This window comes from Centropristis striata, chromosome 18 (assembly GCF_030273125.1).
Source record: "Centropristis striata isolate RG_2023a ecotype Rhode Island chromosome 18, C.striata_1.0, whole genome shotgun sequence".
NCBI classification, from domain to species: Eukaryota; Metazoa; Chordata; class Actinopteri; order Perciformes; family Serranidae; genus Centropristis; species Centropristis striata.
In genome coordinates, this window is record NC_081534.1 from 30,205,599 (window position 1) to 30,219,977 (window position 14,379).

General features: G+C 35.7%; 1 long non-coding RNA gene across 1 annotated transcript; it reads right to left on the reverse strand.

The window, feature by feature from the left end:
• Nucleotides 1-2,914: 2,914 nt before the first annotated feature.
• LOC131991490 (uncharacterized) lies at nucleotides 2,915-3,848 on the reverse strand. The gene is made up of 3 exons (XR_009396146.1): nucleotides 3,723-3,848; nucleotides 3,600-3,628; nucleotides 2,915-3,057 (listed from the first exon to the last, which is right to left on the reverse strand). It is a non-coding gene; the product is annotated as an uncharacterized LOC131991490 (long non-coding RNA).
• Between the last annotated feature and the right edge of the window lie 10,531 nt (nucleotides 3,849-14,379).

The following is a 14,379-nucleotide window of genomic DNA, read 5'->3' on the forward strand; positions in this document are numbered from 1 at the left end:
TTGTGTCATTTACATCTTGTTTTTTCTATCAAGATTGGGAGAAAACGTGATGATGACGTAGATGCAGTGACCTACAGCACGGTGAACGCTTCCTCTGCTGATCCAGGCAACCTCTATGCTACACTGAAGTAACAAACAGAGTCTTTGTTGATCTCTGTTCATGTTTCTAGTGATCATGTCCAGGGTGAATGATTGTAAATAGCTTCTTACTTAAAAGGGGATGTCTTAAGTTAACTTGTGTTGCAAAGGAAAAAAGGGGAAGTCATAATGCAACACGTGGACGGGTAGATGCTTAAAATATAAGCACATAAAAATATGACACATTTTGCTTGAGGAAGTTGTCGTCATGAACTTTCTTGTGCTCAGTGTTGTGCTAATCTTAGATAACAGGATATGAGTGTATTTCTATTTGAGTTTCATATGTATGTATTGTCTGTATTGCCATTATTGCATGTATTGCCAAATTGGGATTGTATTTCACATGCAATAACTGTATATCACAGTCGAGCAGTTTATTTAATATTTTATCTTTATTTAATATTTTGTTCAGTTAAGCTTGACTTGCTCATGTTTGTTTTGCAGTAATTCATCCATTTATGTCTCTTTTTATCCAAGTAAAGTCTGAGCCGACTGAGAGGAGGTGGAATGTCAATAAACTTATTAAACAGCTAAATAAGTGAAGACTTTTTTAATTGCAAAAATCACTTTGATAAGAGTTCAAATGGAAAAAAAAAGTAAGTTACAATGATAAAGCAAGACTTTACTGACCACAGGAAGTAGATAATGTACTTTGCTTTAAGGAGGAGTTTTGCACTCTTAATAGTTTGATAACAACAGAGGAAAGAGGAACAGATGTTGTCTATCGTTAAATTTACAAAGATTAAAATGTTTTTATGGTTTATCAACCTTAACCTGGTCCTTGAATATTTGGGCTTGGGCACATGGTTTGAATGTGAAGATATGGTTATTCATTAAGATTAAGATTCCCTTATTAGTCCCACAATGGAGAAATTCAACGTCTGCATTCAACCCATCCTTTTTTACACACACCAGTGAACACACCATGCAAGAAGCAGTGGGCAGCACATTAATGCACACGGAGCTGTGTGGGGGTGTTAGGTGTCTTGCTCAAGGGCACTTCAAGTCTTGACCCGTCATTCTTAGGATTCGAACCGGTGACCCTCCTGTTACAAGCCTGAATCCCAACCTCCACACACTGCCTAGCACAGAGTCTAAAGAAGTCTCATCAGAGTTCATTTGTAATATGGCAGTGGTGGAAAAAATAATCAGGCCCTTTATTTAAGTCAAAGACGGAAAAACACAGTTTATGAAAATACTCCTAAAGGACCTAAAATAGTCATGCAGCTCTATGGAATCAGCACAATTGTGGCTAGAAGTGGGAACAACTAAAAAAAAAATATGCTTAATAACATAGAAAACAGACAAAACACAAGTTGTATCGCTCTGAATATTTTTTTAATTGGAATAAAATGGAATTTATATATACAACACTTTTCCAAAAGATTGGGTCCCCATATGACCAAATTATTATTTGCATTTTTAGCCTCTCCTGTCCTCTCCTCTCTGGTCTGTGTAAACAGCCTCTCCTGTCCTCTCCTCTCTTATCTGTGTAAACAGATTTTCAGTGAATATTTGTCACGTGACCGTTGGTCTCAGCAGAATCAATCATGTCTTCACAGTGTCTCTGAGGAGCAGAATTTATTGTTTTTAACAGGATCTGGTTCGTGCAAACGCTTTATTTAAATTTTATTTTAAATGAGACACGTAGAATTAAGTGATTCCGACAGAAACATCAAATTCTAATGATAATGCCTGTTTGTTTTTTTTGTTTTTTTACAGTTTCTTCCTATGATAAACAATGTATCTTTGGTGATTCTTTTAAGGAAAACACTGTGTGACTATCAAGAGGTAAAGAGGGAAAGTACACTGTAAAAAATGTTTTAAAAAAGATATTAAAAAATCTTACTTACTGACAAATAACAGTAAACAGCTGTAAGTTATTTTACGGATCATTTCTTTAAAAAAATATGGAATTTTTTTACATTTTAAAATATATAACTGTTGAATGACTAAAGTTTTTTTTTTTACTTTGACATGATGGTAAGTGTTTACAATTTTTGCTGCCAAATGTTTTACGGGTTTTCTTCAATATTTCTTTTCACATTTTTTTTTACATTAAACAGAAAATTTACTTAATTTTACATTCAGCAATATAATGTCTATTTTTTTTTGTATTTTTTTATACACAGAATTCACTGTAGTTTAACATTCAAGACCAATCATTTATTAACAGATTATATTGTTATCAGGCAGAATAAAGACAAAACTCTTACTGACTTTAAACACACAAAAAATTCCCAAACAGTAGATTCAAATAATTCTTCTGCACACAGAGACATTACACTGAGCTCAAGCTGATTTTTTTTTATTTTTATTTTTTAAATAGAATTCACTGTAGTTTAACCTTTAAAACCATTAAAATATTAAATGATTAAATACTGCAAAATAAATTATTTTACAGATTTCCACTGCCATTTTATTGTTAATATTTGTAATAAAATAATTGGCACTTTCATGGCATTTGCACTGAATGTTGAGAAGAAAAAAAAACAAGAAAATAATAAAGTAAATGTCTGGAAAATGACATCCATGACTTTAAACACGCTATTTTTTTTGTTTACAAAAATATGTCAACAACAATGGCAAAAAATGTATTAAAATGTTTTTTTCTGCACACAGAGAAATTACACTGAGCTCAAGCTGCTGCAGCTTCAACAACAAGCAGTAAATGTTAAAATCAGCTCTGAAATCTGCAGCTGGAAGACGATTTAATGAAGTTAGCAAGAGTTAAATTCTCTTTTCTTGATAAATGAAGTTAAAATCCAGCTGCTGAGTTCTGAACTGACTGCTGGTGAGAAAAGTTTAGTTTCTTTGTTGATCGGTGGAGTGTGATGGAGGCAGAAGTGTTGGTCAAACTCCCTCAGCAGGTCTGATGTTTTCATAGTTCACTGTGTCATCATCTACATCATAACGCACCTGTGAAACACAACACGACACAATCAGACTTTTTAATCCCACTTAATCTGATCTGTAGGCGTCCGCTGGCCCACATTAGGACAAGAGAAGAAGAAAATAATTGTGTCACGATAACTACATTTCCTTAGACGAGATATTGTTCCACAAATTATTCCGATAAACATTGTTATTGTCATTTTAAGGCCATTTAATGCAACTGATGAAATTAACCCTAAACATGAACTCCAAGTAGTTTTGCTCCTTTTACATTTTACTCACTTTGTCCTTGTAATTCACTGCAATATATAAAATATTTATAAAAATCTATAAATCCTGCAGCTCTACGGAATCATAAGACACTTTTTCAAGTGCTGTGTGATGAATATTAACAAAAAAAAGGTTCTCCACAAGCTATACATATTAAACTATTTACATTCTTACATCCTCTCCTGTCCTCTCCTCTCAGCTCTGTGTAAACAGATTTTCAGTGAATATTTGTCACGTGTCTATATAACAGAAGCTAGTTATTCCAAACAGTTTATTTTATAACTCTAAAAACTCACAGTGAGTTCATCCGTCTGGGTTTCCTTCTCTGAAAAAACAAGAGAAAGAGACTTTAGTTCCCACAGTGGAAATCCACGTTCATCAAAACTTCTGGTTAATAAATTTAATGTAAAGCTTCTCACCTTTAGTTCTCATCCAGATGTTGACCGCCACAACAGATGTGATGAGTGCTGCTAAACCCACAGACACCACGATCCACCTCCAGGGGGCTGGAGAGACGGAAATGAAAAGAAAGAAATCAGTTGTAGAGTTTAGACTGAGAGAGAGAGAGAGAGAGAGAGAGAGAGAGAGAGAGAGAGAACAAGAGAGACAGAGTGAGAAAGCGAGACTAAGTGAGAGAGCAAGTGGGAGAGTGAGCGAGAGAGTGAGACAGAGAGTGAGAGAGTGAGGGAGAGACTGAAATGAAAAGAAGAAATCAATTGTAACTTTTAGACGTTGAGAGAGAGAGTGAGAGAGCCAGCCAGAGCATTTAACTGTTAATTGTGTAAATGGTTGATTACATTAGTACAAACAGATTTCATCCTTTTTTTAAAAATAAATCAATAATCATTTACTTTATCACTCTCTATTCAGTGTTTTAATTGAACGCTATTTGTATTCATCTATATAGTGAGTCAGTTACATGGTTTTCCCCCCCATAAATTAAATGCACAGACAAAAAAAAAAAAATATTCAATAAATTCAACAAGTTAAACCAACCTGGTCTCACAGGAATCTGTGAAATAGCCACAGATTCGCTTAACTCAAAATCTGTGGAATAGCCACGGAATCACTCAAATTTCCGTGAAACTGACACGGATTTCGCTACAATGCAAGTTAATGACAGTCATATCCCATAGCTATTCCATGGATATTTTTTCCTATTGGTTTGTTCCAAGTCACGTGACTTTCAAGGTTCCGGCGGTCAGAACAAAAAACATGGCGGATAGTTCTCTCATTTTTAGTGAAAAAAATCAAACAAACTTTTATGTAACTTCCGTGGCTTACGTCAATCTCGTAACTACTTCACTTCCGGCATTTACGATAATTATTTACTGTTTAAACTGTCTTTTAGAACGACTAACTAACTAACTAACTAGTTTTTTGCACTACTCATAGGTCAGTGGTTTTGTAGCCTTAATTCACAGAAACTGCAGCTTTTTTTTTTTACAACCGCGAACCGTACGTGTATGTATAATGACCAGACGGCAACCTCCGGGTCTGAGCAGGGAGGCAAACCAGAAAGTGCCTTAAGCTGCATTCTACCAAAAATATTATATATTCCAATAGGGGCTGCTAAGTTTGGCTGCAGAAACATTTCTATCCATTCATTTCAATGCATTAAACATGGTTTTCTTGATAATAACAAAAAATCATTATCAAGAAAACCATGGAAAATGTCTAGATGTCAGCTCTTAAGTTAATCTCTTATCAGCTATTTTTGTTATCACTATATGTGTGCAAGCAAATGTACCTTTACTTGCATTAAAATGAAAAAGAAATTGAAGAAAAGGGTTGGTCTAATAACTTTTTCCATGACTGTAACATGAGGAATGAGACCCAACAATCTACTCTCTCTCTCTTTCCAGAATTACATTCTGCACCTTTAATAAATAATTAAAGGTGCAGAATGTAAGATAAGATAAGATTTACGTTCATTAGTCCCAAAACAGGGACATTTCCAGTATTACAGCAGCAAAGCAAGATAGAGAGAAGCTTCAATAAAAATAACAACAAGCAGAATAAACTAGAAATATAAGAAAGGTATTAACAATTAAACAAGTAAAAATATAAATTATTAACAATTTACAATTTAAACAAGTTGAAATATAGAAAAAGTATTGACAATTTAAACTAAAGGATCAGAGTCAGCAGTTGAAGATGAAACCATTGCACGGAGAATATTGCACATATAAATTAAATTAAAAAGTAATTGTAATTGGTTTTAAAGTGTGACCCACCACATGTATGAATGCACCTTTAATCAATAATAATTTATTCAAGGTGCAGTATGTATTAATGCACATTTAACAGCTTTTTCAAATATGTTAGCTGCTTGTTAAAATAACAAAAAGCAGAGATGGGTCCAAGTCATTGTTCTGCAAGCCACAAGTCAGCCCATAGTCTTTGCAGTCAAGTCCCAAGTCCTAAACTTTGAACCCCAAACAAGTCATAATGTGGGTCTGTAAGTTCAACTAAAGTCGAGTCCTCCCCTCTGTCAGAAAGACATTTTTGCACTTGGAAAATTTGACTCTAGTCAAAAAAAAAAAAAAAAGATCCACGCTTTGGTTAAAAAACAGTTTCCAATAAAATCACATTTACAACAGCAACTAATGCAACCAGTAGCATGCTGTGTTCCATCTTATCTAAATATTTAAGATATCTCTTTAGTTATTTTGTTGTATTATACATTTTAAAAGCAGAAGTTGAACATTGCTACATGCTCCAACCTTTCCTCACTCTAACAGCTCTGTTTGCTTCTATCAGTGTGTGTGTGCCAATGGATCGAACATTTCAAAATACTGAGGTGTCAAAATCAGCTGCTTGGAACATGTCAAAACATTTAACTGTTTAATTATGAAGCAACACAAACCAGAAAACTGAGTGGATTAGAGAAAATAAACCCACAGCAACAAGTGTCACAGAGACAGATCCATAAAGTGCTGAGTCACTACCTGATAGTTCTGATGAAGCATCATTACCTGCTGTTTTGTTGATTTTTGTTGTTAGTGTGTCCTCATCTAAACAGAAAAAAACATAACTCAGCAAACTGTTGTGATGTCATAACTTCAAATCCTTAATATTAACAAATATTTTAGATATTAAAATGCTTGAGATGTTCTCACCTGAGGACTGAGGGCCGAAGGCAAACAGCTGCACATTTTTAGTGCCACGATTAGTCATTCCACACTGAAAAGAGTTATACCTTGATGTGTAACTAACATGAGAAGTAGGAAAGGTTACAGAGGCGGAGCAGTCAGACTGTGATGTCTTCAGTTGTGGGTCGTCTTCACGCACAGCTCGACCCTGAAACAGCCACTTCACTGTGTGTCTACATCGATCATACGACTTCACGGAGCATCTGAACGTCACCTCATCATCATCTTCCTTCTCTTCAGTCACTGGTGAAGATGGAGATATTGTGAGAGAAAGAGTTAAATTAACTTAATCACTGTAATAACAATCATTATAATGTTTCAGTTTATTGCTCTTACAAGACAGTTTGAAGTCATGATGATGTAAATACTCACTGGTAACAACTGACAGAAGAACCACAGAGTTTTGACGTCCTGGTCTGATCTGTCTGCAGCCATAAAGACCAGCATCCTGCTCTGTGACCTTCTTTATAACCAGAGAACATTTCTCTGAGAGACTCAGTCTGTCTGATTTAGCTCCAGCACTTTTACCAATCTGGCCACGTGAGATCAGATCTACTGATGGTACGGTAAGGTTAGCATTGAAGAGCCATGTAGTGCTGTCACAGTTATTTTGATCCTCCATCAAACTTTCACAAGACAAAGTGACGTCTTCTCCAATTTTGACAGTGATAAAGGTGTCTGACTGCCCGATTGCTGTTTTTAAGAAAATGAGACAGAAAAATAAACAATAAAATAAAGTATAAATACTATTAAAGTCTGTATGAAGATTATTCTACAAACAATAACAGTTTGCTCTGGTTTCCAGGACTTCTCTAAACTCACTAGAAAACAATCTGACTGCCCGTCTGTCTTGGTTAAATGAACATTTGGTAATAAAGTAATATTTCTGACATTTATGTATTTTCTAATTTATGTTTCTGTAATTCAGATCTTTACCTGTAAACGGAAGCAGCAGCATCAGAAATAAAGACGATTTAATCCCTCCGAGTTCAGCCATCGTTCCTCTCTGTGTCTCTCTCTGCTTCTTCTTCCTCTAAGTCTCTGAAAGACTTGCTTCTTATGGACAAATGTTGCATTAACTTCCTCTAATTGGTGATGTTACACCCCCTCATATCCTTACGTTGTCTCATGTGCCGCAAGTTTACTCTGAAATGACTCAACGAAGATGAGCGTTGTGTCAGTTCCTGTTAATTTCTTTTAAATCAGAACTTTAACCCTCTGTAAATTGCAATATCTGTTTGAAACTGTGTCGTTTTTGAATTTAGACAAAAACAACACTGAACAAAACTATAAACGCCCCATGTCAAATTTTAGAATTTTCATTATCATTGAAGCGATTAAAAGTACATTTTTGTTAATGACTAATCTTCAGATCACCGTCCATTACATCTTGATATTGGCATCTGCAAAGGAGTGACAATCCTTTGAACACGTTGGGGGTCAGGTTGAAGAAACTGAACGTTCAATATCTTGTACACCCCCCCAAAAGACTACAAAAAGACACAAAATGACCACAAATAGACACAAGACAACTAAAAGAGACACAGAATGACTACAATGGGACACACTACAACTACAAAAAACCCAAAAGACTACGAAGAGACACAAATTACCATAAAGAGACACAAAACAACTTTGATAAGATGCAAAATGTCGACAAAATGATTATAGAGAGGAAAACTACAAAGTTACTCAACATGGAGAAACAGAATAACAATAGACATAAAAACAATAGGGCCTAAAACGACTACAAAAGGACACAAAAAGACTACAAAGAGACACACAATGTCCACAAATAGACACAAAATGAACACAAAGAGACAACAAAATTACTACAAAGGGACACAAAATGACCATAAAGAGTCACAAGACCACTTCGAAAACATGCAAAATGTCGACAAAATGATAATAGAGAGAAATAAACTACAAAGGGAGTCAACATGAAGACAGGATAACAATAAAGACAAAAAGAATAATAGGGCCTAAAACCACTACAAAAGGACAAAAAGACACACAACGACCACAAAGAGACACAAAATGACCACGAAGAGACACAAAACAACTAAAAGTGACAAAAAAACTACGTAAAGAAGCCAAATGGGGACAGAAAGAATACAAAGAGACACACAATGAACACGAAGAGACACAAAACTAATAGAGACACAGCATTTTCAACTTAAAAAAACAGTTTAGGAATCATTGTGATGGTAAAATAATCTATGTGGGCACAAATTTCAATCTTCCCTGCTGTCTCTGGGTGGAAAACCAGCCCTGCAAGATCTGAACTTGCCACCCGTTATTGGAGGATTGGAGAGTCTCGGCTAGAAAAAGAAAGGCCTTGCGGTAATTCTACACACACTCACACACCTTTCAAGCACGGGTTAGCCACGCCGGCTAGCTATAAGAACAAGCTGTTACATGTTCGTCATGGCTGAGCCCCCAAAAAGACCTAAGAAATGGTGTTCGGTAAGTACCACTTTGTTTTCAGCTTATTTCTAATAGTAGTGTTTGTAAATGTGTTCAGTCCATTACCATTGTCGGTCACTGGCTGGCTAACAGCTAGCTCCAAACCTTCCAGAGTTCATTAGCGTCTCTTTGTCCTAATAATGTGGACTGTCCGTTCCTGTGAGCCTTGTGTGTTTCTGATGTTTATCCGGTTCTTATTACAGGGTAAAACCTCCCACAATGTTACCAAATCACTTCTCCTTTAGTTTTCTCATGAAAACACACTGCAAAGATGCAAAGAGGAACCAACAGGTCTTATGTTGTCTGAACCAGGAATGTTTTGTTGTCTTTTCCTCCGGGGAGGTTGGGAAATGTAGTTTCTGTCTAAATTCAGTCTGAAATATTACACAGTTTCAAACAGGTGTTGCAATTTTGTCTCAGACGGTTCAAGTTTTTATTCAAACTAATAGGAAGTGACACAACACACAGGCACTTCTTCAGAGTTAATTCACGTCACATAAGAATAATAACTAGACAAGGTTGCACATCAACAATTAGAAGAAGTTAATGCAACATTTGTCTATAAGAAGCAAGTCTTTCAGAGACTTAGAGCAGTGTTATTGAATTATTTAATTGCATAATTGTCTTTAATGTTAAATTACAGTGAATTCTATGTAAAATATATTTATATATATATATATAGCCGCTTGAGCTCAGTGTAATGTCTTTGTGTGCAGAACAATTGTTTGAATCTACCGTTTGGGAATATATTTGTGTTTAAAGTTAGTAAGAGTCTTCTCCTTATTTTGCCTGACAACAATATAATCTGTAAATAAATAAATGAATGTCTTGAATGTTAAGTTACAGTGATTTCTATGTAAAAAATGAATAAATTATATATATATATATATATATATATATACACACACACACAAACAAATTTTATTGCTGAATGTAAAATTAAGGGAACTTTCCGTTCAATGTAAAAACAAACAACGTGAAAATAAATATTAAGGAAAACCTGTAAAACATTTGGCAGCAAAAATTGAAAACACTGTCATATCAAAGTTTTCAAAAAATAAAAAAATAAAAAACGTTATTTAACGTTATTCCATAGTTAGTTTTAAATGTAAAAAAATAATCCATATTTTTAAAGAAATGATCTGTAAAATAACTTACAGTTGTTTACTGTTATTTGTCAGTAAGTAAAAAAAAATTATATCTTTTAAAAAAAAAAAAATTTACAGTGTACTTTCCCTCTTCACCTCTTGATAGAGTCACACAGTGTGCTTATCTAAGCCCAGTGACATTACTCACAGTCAAGCTGTTTTTCAGGGGGAATCCTTTTTGATGGCATGGAAGGAAGGATGTTCCAGGTTGAATTTCAATAATTTGCTGTCTTGCAAATTAAGTTGCTGATTCGTCCTTGTTGTTGAGGTGAAGCTTTCTCTGGCAGTTGCAATGAACTTTGTGTTCATTAATGCAACTTTTGTGCGCAGAGAAGGTCGGAGTTGCACTTCTTTCAGAATTCCTTATAAAAGGAGATTCTGAATGAAGTCTCAGAAGGAAGAAGGCCTCACCTCAGCAGGCTCTACAGGGGATGAGGGGGAAGGGCTGGTGACTCCAGGGTCCCCTCCTGGAGGGAGCTGCTTCAGCAAGCACGGTAGAAGAAAAGCATCATGGTCTCACAGGAATCCGTGAAATAGCCACGGATTTGCTTAACTCAAAATCCGTGGAATAGCCACGGAATCACTCAAATTTCCGTGAAACTGACATGGATTTTGTTACAATGCAAGTTAATGAAAGTTTAGTGAAAAAAATCAATGTTTTGACTTAGTTTCTGCATGAAAATGGATTTTGATTACATTTCTAGTGAGAAATACATGTTTTATTTTCTAAATATTCACTCAGTGAATGTACATAATCACTTTGTGGCGAAGATCTCGCGAGAAAAAGACGATCCGCTGTGTTTTATTTTGAAATCTCCCTGATCCTCTGTGTATTTAACGGATCAAACCTTCGCCCATTACATGCCTTGTGTCTGACGTTGATTTGCTGATCAACATATTATTCTGTTGCAGCAGGAGACACTAATGTTGACAAAGTGACGACTTACGATCAGATTTGTCCGCTGTTTTATTTTGTAATCTACTGGATGTGTGGTGCGATCTCATTGAATTGTGCTTCACTGTAAATGCCTCGGGCTCCATTCCATTTCGTGAGCAGAGCAGTCAGCGCTGCTCTCCTGTTTTAGTTAAAATATCTTCATTAAACAAACATTGTTGTCTTTTTTTAGCATAGATAATATACATGCAGTATAATTATTCATTAGACAGTGTGTGATATTCGATATATTGGGTAGAAATAAGTTTACACAACCCTAACCCTAAAACGGAAGAACTACAACTATGGTGCAGATGTCGACATAAGTACTGCAGAGAGGTCTAGGGAGTTGTAGTTTTTTTAATAAAACAGGGTTTCCCCTAAAATTGGAAGTTGGAAATACTTAATTAGTGGCTTTCCAGGGGTTTGAGGGGATGTCAATCACATTTTTGGCATCAGACTTTAAATATTGTCTTGTTCAATGGGGGATTTTTTATTTTTTCAGCATATCTTAAAGCCCCCCCACTCCCACCCCTTAGTGAGTATGCTCACATTATAGTCCATGTCAACACCTTTCTATAACAGTAGGTCTCATGTCTGTAACCATTTTTGTCCCTTAGTTATAAGCCTTCAAATATGTCCCAGGGTTAAGGTTCAAAGGTCAATATCTCAAAGCAAGAATATTATAGAACCTTGAAATTGATATATGTTACTCTCCAGGCCAAGACCTTTCCGGTGATGTATTTGGTTTAGCTCTATGACAAAGTTTTATTGTTTTCACATCTCGCACTCAGAGCACTCAAAGTCATGTCTGAACATTAGCCTCTTACGGCACATGTCCAAGATTTGAAAGGTATGGAAACATATTTCTACCCAATATATCAAATATCACACACTGTCTAATGAATAATTATACTGAATGTATATTATCTATACTAAAAAAGGACAACAATGATTGTTTGATTAAAATATTTAGTCAAAATATTGATTTTTTCATTAAAAATGAGAGAACTGTCCGCCATGTTTTTTGTTCTGACCGCCATAACCTTGACAGTCCTGTGACTTGGACACAAACCAATAGGAAAAAATATCAATGGAATAGCCACGGGATATGACTGTCATTAACTTGCATTGTAGCGAAATCCGTGTCAGTTTCACGGAAATTTGAGTGATTCCGTGGCTATTCCACGGATTTTGAGTTAAGCAAATCCGTGGCTATTTCACAGATTCCTGTAAGACCAGGTTGAAGAAAAGAAAAAAGAAGGGAGGGAGGACTGGTTCCCTGATAGCAGACCACTGGACCACCTGCGGTGTCAAAGGTGCCTTGACCAATGAGGTGACCTGGAAGGTGTCGTAAAATGCAAGGCACCCCGGGAAAGTTCCTTAAAAATGGCGCTGACCTGCCATTTTTGTGAGTTGACTCAGAAAGCTGTTGCATTTAGTCCACAAATGTTAAAGTCCACAAATGAACCCAAGATTTACATGTGGTACAATCCCAACACCTGTAAAAATGTAAATGCAGAAATTATCCATATTTTTTAAAAGAAATTATCTGTAAAATAAGTTACAGTTCATTCACTGTGACATTAGAACCTAAAACTTTTCTCACCTGCAGTCAGTTCAGAACTCAGCAGCTGGATTTTCATTTCATTTATCAAGAAAAGAGAATCAAACTTTCGTTAACCTCATTAAATCGTCTTCCAGCTGCACATTTCAGAGCTGATTTTATATTTGCTGCTTGTTTTTGAAGCTGCAGCAGCTTGAGCTCAGTGTAACGTCTCTGTGTGCAGAATAATTATTTGATTCTACTGTTTGGGGATATTTAGTGTTTAGAGTCAGTCAGAGTCTGCTCTGTATTCTGTCTGATAACAATCTAATCTTTAAATAAATAAATGTTCACCACTAATTCTACATTTTGTTTTGTGATTCCTTCATGTGCTCACAGTGTAATAATTTAAAATAAGTTTTAACTGTTTAAACTGTTTGTTGGAACTCGTCTCAGTGGCTCCAAACCTTCCAGAGTTCATTAGCGTCTCTTTGTCCTCATAATGTGGACTGTCTGTTCCTGTGAGCCTCGTGTGTTTCTGATGTTTATCCGGTTGTTATTACAGGGTAAAATCTCCAGAGCTCTGCTACCCACATTCTTACCACTTTTCAGATGAAAACAAACTGCAAAGATGCAAAGAGGAACCAACAGGTCTCATGTTGTCTGATCCAGGAATGTTTTGTGTCTTTTCCTCCGGGGAGGTTGGGAAATGTAGTTTCTGTCTAAATTCAGTCTGAAATATTACACAGTTTCAAACAGGTGTTGCAATTTTGTCTCAGACGGTTCAAGTTTTTATTCAGAAGTAATTAAAGCAAACTAATAGGAAGCGACACAACACCCAGACACTTCTTCAGAGTTAATTTACGTCATATAAGAATGTTTACTAGACGAGGTTGCACATCAACAATTAGAGGAAGTTAATACAACATTTGTCCATAAGAAGCAAGTCTTTCAGAGACTTAGAGCAGTGTTATTGAATTATTTAATTGCTGAATGGTCTTTAATGTTAAATTACAGTGAATTCTATGTAATATATATATATATATATATATATATATATATATATATATATAAATGTAAAACAAACTGTAAATGTAAAACAAAGAGGAACCAACAGGTCTCATGTTGTCTGAACCAGGAATGCTTAATTGTCTTTTTTTTTTTACGATTATTTTTTTGGCATTTTATTGCTTTTTATTAGATAGAGACAGATAGAAAGGGGGAGACATGGAGCAAAGGGACCTCAGGTCGGATTCGAACCCGGGTCCGCTGCAGCAAGGACACAGCCTTCATGGTAAGCGCTCTACCAGTGTGAGCCACCAGGACGCCCCCTTTCTCAATTTCAAACAGGTGTTGCAATTTTGTCTCAGATGGTTCAAGTCTTTATTCAGAAGTAATTACAGCAAACTAATAGGAAGTGACACAACACCCAGACACTTCTTCAGTTAATTTGCGTCATATAAGAAGGATGACGGTCACTATGACGAGGTTGCACGTCACCAATTAGAGGAAGTTCATACAACATTTGTCCATAAGAAGCAAGTCTTTCAGAGACTTAGAGGAAGAAGAAGCAGAGAGAGACACAGAGAGGAACGATGGCTGAACTCGGAGGGATTAAATCGTCCTTATTTCTGATGATGCTGCTTCCGTTTACCGGTAAGGATCTGAATTACAGAAACATAAATTAGAAAATACAAAAATGTCAGAAATGTTACTTTATTACCAAATGTTCATTTGACCAAGACAGACGAGCAGTCACATTGTTTTCTAGTGAGTTTAGAGAAGTCCTGGAAACCAGAGCAAACTGTTATTGTGTGTAAAATGATC